Here is a 5,854-nt window from a genome sequence, read left to right as displayed (position 1 = left end):
GTTGCTATATATGAATAAGTGGGTAGCTACTGACAAGCATTAAGCATGTCACACAGCCCAAACATATAACATTTCAGGACACACCACACAGTTAACAACCACAGTGAAGCTTGTCAAAGCCCAAACATGTAACATTCAACAGGACACTTACACAACACATTCAAATCAAACAGTCAGACAACATACAAGAACATATACCCCAGCCGGCATTGCTCCCTGCCTATTTTCCTACAGCTCACTATGTGTGTGCACACCTTTATTCACAAACTCTTCAACTTATACTCTTTTACCGAAGCTGCTACAGCTCGATTGGCCGAATACCCTTAGATCCTATTTCGGTGAATTTGACATCTGCCTTACATGTAACAGATTAGCGGTTTAGCAGTTTTAATTTAGTTTGAGTGAAGGAATTCATTTTATAGCAAAATCCGAAATCGTGAAGAACTCATGAAAGTAAGCTTATTCTCGGATTCCTGAAACTTTAGATTTGCTCATTCTTTTACTGCAAAGTACAACGTTGTTTTTTTTTTTTTGACAGTTTTAACATAGTTTGAGTGAAGGAATTCATTTTATAGATAAAATCCCAAGAGTCTGCTGAGAAAAGAGAGTGAATGCGAAGTAGACTTTAACACGGCTCTGGGAGCGAGCAGAGTGTGGGCTAAGCGGGAGAATTACTTGAAAGAAACGCGAAACCGAATGAGCGGTCAGAACAAAGCCTCAATACGGTGTTCCCGTGGTGTTTTTGTTGCTGCCTTGTCTTTTGCACAGAGTAAAAGACAAGGCAGCCATCGAATAGGGCCCGATTGTTCCTACTTAGTCAGCCGAGGAGCAAGGGGGGGGAGAAAGCGTCTCAATCAAGCAAAGCTCACCATGGGGAAGGTGGCTATGCCAACTAGCCTGATGCCCTGCTCCCGCAGTGACGGATAATCGTACTCTGGTTTCTCTTCATAACGTACAACTCTTTCGCCTTTTATTAAAGACTTCCGTGGAGAGCAGCACTAATGAGTTGTTTCTATTTTTGGCAGGCTTTACCTTTGCGGGTGAAGCCCTTTCTGTCTGTGCAAAAAAAATCTTGTTACTGTGCAGAGTGACTTCTCTGAGTAGAGTCGCCTTACCTGTTGCGACTGTGCCGATGTTTGAAGCTGGAGTGCAAAGGTGTTGCTTGAATGGTGCTTGCTGGAGCGTGCGGGAGTGCAAAGTTATACCATTTAAAAGGGCTGAAGAGTGCTCATTGCAGCGGGTGGGCCATAGTAAAAAGCGGTTGAGAAAAGGTGCGAATGTCAAACCATACATGATCAAAATAGGGAGCGGAGGTGTTTGGCCGCGACAAGGTGTGAATGTCCACCCATAATTAATGAAAAGCGGGCAACGAGTAGGTTCGAATGCCCAACCATACATCATCAAAAACAGGAGTGGATGTGTTCGGCTACAAGAAGGTTTGAATGTCTGACCATAGTTTGTAAAAAGCGGGTAAGAAAAGGTTCGAATGCCCGAACATACACCATCAAAGGAGGGAGCGGAGGTGTTCTGCTGTAAGAAGGTGTGAATGTCCGACCTTAGTTGGTAAAAAGCGGGTAAGAAAAGGTTAAAATACCCGACTGTACACAATCAATAGCGGGAGCGGAGTTATTCGGCTACTAAAAGGTGTGAAAGTCCGACCATGGTTTGTAAAAAGCGGGTAAGAAAAGGTTCGAATGCCCGACAATGTATGATCAAAAGAGGGAGCAGAGGTTTTCGGCTGAAAGAAGGTCTGAATGTCCAACCATAATTTGTAAAAACTGGGGAAGAAAAGGCTCGAAAGCCCGACTATACACCATCAACAGCTGGAGCGGAGGTGTTCAGCTGCAAGAAGGTCTGAATGTCCATCAATAATTGCTAGAAAACATGAAAGAGAATTTTCGAATATTAAACCAAACATGATCATAAGCGGGAGAGGAGGTGTTCAGCTGCAAGAAGGTGTGAATGTCCACCCATAATTACTGAAAAATGGGTAAGAAAAGTTGCGAATGCCCAACCATACATCATCAAAAGCAGGAGTGGATGTGTTCGGCTACAAGAAGGTTTGAATGTCCGACCATAGTTTGTAAAAAGCGGGTAAGAAAAGGTTCGAATGCCCGAACATACACCATCAAAAGAGGGAGCGGAGGTGTTCCGCTGTGAGAAGGTGTGAATGTCCGACCATAGTTGGTAAAAAGCGGATAAAAAAAGGTGAAAATACCCGACTGTACACAATCAATAGTGGGAGCGGAGTTGTTCAGCTACAAGAAGGTGTGAATGTCCGACCATGGTTTGTAAAAAGCGGGTGAGAAAAGGCTCGTATGCCCGGATATACACCATCAAAAGCGGAAGCGGAGGTGTTCGGCTTCAAGAAGACATGAACGTCCAACCAAAGTTTGTAAAAAGCAGTTAAGAAAAGGTTTGAATATCCAACCAAACATAATCAAAAGCGGGAGCAGAGCTGTTCGACTGCAAGTAGGTGTGAATGTCAGATCATAATTTGCAAAAAGCTGATGAGAAAGGGTGAGAATGCCCGACTATACACAATCAAATGCGGGAGCGGAGTTGTTCGGCTGTGAGTAGGTGTAAATCTCCAACCATAATTGCTGAAAAATGTGTTAGAAAAGGTAAGAATGCCGGTCCATACATCATCAAAAGCGGGAGAGGTGGTTCAGCTGCAAGGTGTGAATGTCTGACTAAAGTTTGTAAAAAGCGGGTAAGACAAGGTGCGAATGCCATACAATGTATGATCAAAAGAGGGAGCGGAGGTTTTCGGCTGCAAGGTCTGAATGTCCAACCATAATTTGTAAAAACCGGGGAAGAAAAGGCTCGAAAGCCCGACTATACACCATCAAAAGCGGGAGCGGAGGTGTTCAGCTGCAAGAAGGTCTGAATGTCCATCAATAATTGCTTTAAAACATGAAAGAAAATTTTCGAATATCAAACCGCAAATGATCATAAGCGGGAGAGGAGTTGTTCGGCTGCATGAAGGTGTGAATTTCCGGACATAATTTCTGAAAAATGGGTAAAAAAAGGTGCGAATGCCCAACCATACATTATCAAAAGCAGGTGTGAATGTCAGATCATAATTTGCAAAAAGCTGATGAGAAAGGTTGAAAATGCCCGACTATACACCATCAAATGCGGGAGCGGAGGTGTTCGGCTGTGAGTAGGTGTGAATGTCCAACCACAATTGCTGAAAAATGTGTTAGAAAAGGTAAGAATGCCGGACCATACATCATCAAAAGCGGGAGAGGTGGTGTTCGGCTGCAAAAAGGTGTGAATGTTCGACTAAAGTTTGTAAAAAGCAGGTAAGACAAGGTGCGAATGCCTGACAATGTATGATCAAAAGCAGGAGCGGAGGTGTTCAGCTGCAAGAAGGTGTGAATGTCCACCCATAATTCCTGAAAAATGGGTAAAAAAAAGGTTCGAATATCCAACCAAACATAATCAAAAGCGGGAGCAGAGCTGTTCAACTGCAAGTAGGTGTGAATGTCAGATCATAATTTGCAAAAAGCTGATGAGAAAGGGTGAGAATGCCCGACTGTACACCATCAAATGCGGGAGCGGAGTTCTTCGGCTGTGAGTAGGTGTGAATCTCCGACCATAATTGCTGAAAAATGTGTTAGAAAAGGTAAGAATGCCTCTCAAAAAGCGAGAGAGGTGGTGTTCGGCTGCAAGTAGGTGTGAATGTCCAGCCATAATTACTCACAAACGGGTAAGAAAAGGTTGTATTGCCAGACCATACATGATCAAAACAGGGAGCGGAGGTGGTTCAGCTGCAAACTGTAAATTTCTAACTAAAGTTTTTAAAAAGCGGGTAAGACAAGGTGCGAATGCCCGACAATGTATGATCAAAAGTGGGAGCGGAGGTTTTCGGCTGCAAGGTCTGAATGTCCAACCATAATTTGTAAAAACCGGGGAAGAAAAGGCTTGAAAGCCCGACTATACACCATCAAAAGCCGGAGCGGAGGTGTTCCGCTGTAAGGTGTGAATGTCCGACCATAGTTGGTAAAAAGCGGGTAAGAAAAGGTTAAAATACCCGAATGTACACAATCAAAAGACGGAGCGGAGTTGTTCAGCTAAGAGAAGGTGTGAAAGTCCGACCATGGATTGTAAAAAGCGGGTAAGAAAAGGTTCGTATGCCCGAATATACACCATCAAAAGCAGGAGTGGAGGTGTTCGGCTGCAAGAAAGTGTGAACGTCCGACCAAAGTTTGTAAAAAGCAGTTAAGAAATGGTTCGAATATCTAACCAAACATAATAAAAAGCGGGAGCAGAGCTGTTCGACTGCAAGTACGTGTGAATGTCAGATCATAATTTGTAAAAAGCTGATGAGAAAGGGTGAGAATGCCCGACTATACACCATCAAATGCGGGAGCGGAAGTGTTCGGCTGTGAGTAGGTGTGAATCTCTGACCATAATTGCTGAAAAATGTGTTAAAAAAGACTAGAATGCCGGACCATACATCATCAAAAGCGGGAGAATTTGTGTTCGGCTGCAAGTAGGTGTGAATGTCCAGCCATAATTACTCACAAACGGGTAAGAAAAGGTTGTATTTACAGACCATACATGATCAAAACAGGGAGCGGAGGTGGTTCAGCTGCAAAGTGTAAATTTCTGACTAAAGTTTTTAAAAAGCGGGTAAAACAAGGTTCGAATGCCCGACAATGTATGATCAAAAGTGGGAGCGGAGGTTTTCGGCTGCAAGGTCTGAATGTCCAACCATAATTTGTAAAAACCGGGGAAGAAAAGGCTCGAAAGCCCGACTATACACCACCAAAAGCGGGAGCAGAGGGGTTCAGCTGCAAGAAGGTCTGCATGTCCATCAATAATTGCTTTAAAACATGAAAGAAAATTTTCGAATATCAAACCGCACATGATCACAAGCGGGAGAGGAGGTGTTCGGCTGCAAGAAGGTGTGAATGTCCTCCCATAATTCCTGAAAAATGGGTAAAAAAAGGTGCGAATGCCCAACCATACATTATCAAAACAGGGAGCGGAGATGGTTCAGCTGCAAGGTGTAAATTTCTGACTAAAGTTTTTAAAAAGCGGTTTAAAAACTGATTTGTCCTTCATAGTTATCCATGTCTAAAAATGTTTGAAGCAACTTCCTCATATTACCCTGAATGAGAAAGAACCACACTTGTGATTAAGCCATACGTTCCTTTTGAGGAGTTCTGCATGATTTGGGATTTTGCTATTAAATAAATTCCTTCACTCAAACCGAGTGAAAACTGATTTTACCTTCATATTTATGAATGTCTAGATCGACTTCAACAAAGAACAACATTGTATTTTGCAGTAGAAGAAGTTGAAATTGATCTAGACATTGATAAATATGAAGTTCAAAGCAGTTTCCACTTGGTTTGAGTGAAGGAATGAATTTTATAGCAAAATCGGAAATCATGCACTCCTCAAAAGGAACGTATTGCTCAACCAAAGGGATGCTTCTCTCTCATTCAGGGTAATATGAGGAACTTTATGCTTGATACATTTTTAGACATGGATAATTTTGAAGGACAAAGCAATTTTAACTTGGTTTGAGCAAAGCAATTCATTTACAGGAAAATCCGAAATCGTGCAGAACTCATGAAAGCAAGCTTTTTCTCGGATTCCTGATCCTCCAGTGTTGCTCTTTCCTATACTGTAAAATACAACGTTATTCTTTGTTGAAATTGATCTAGACATTGATAAATATGTAGGACAAAGCAGTTTTCACTTGGTTTGAGTGAAGGAATTAATTTTATACATAAAATCCCAAATCGTGCAGAACTCATGAAAATAAGCTTATTCTCGGATTCCTAAAACTTTTGATCTGCTCTTTCTTTTACTGCAAATTACGACGTTTTTTTTT

The 5,854-nt window shown here is 42.2% G+C and overlaps 1 non-coding gene across 1 annotated transcript; it reads left to right on the top strand.

Moving 5' to 3' along the window:
* Positions 1-929: 929 nt before the first annotated feature.
* Positions 930-1,043, top strand: LOC140282492 (U5 spliceosomal RNA). The gene has a single exon (XR_011909920.1). It is a non-coding gene; the product is annotated as a U5 spliceosomal RNA (small nuclear RNA).
* The last annotated feature ends 4,811 nt before the right edge of the window (positions 1,044-5,854 follow it).

The sequence above is a fragment of the Leuresthes tenuis genome, unplaced genomic scaffold (assembly GCF_036924035.1).
Source record: "Leuresthes tenuis unplaced genomic scaffold, fLeuTen1.0.hap1 SCAF_22, whole genome shotgun sequence".
NCBI classification, from domain to species: Eukaryota; Metazoa; Chordata; class Actinopteri; order Atheriniformes; family Atherinopsidae; genus Leuresthes; species Leuresthes tenuis.
Note: the sequence above shows the minus strand (reverse complement) of the source record. Positions and strands in the feature narration are given on the sequence as shown.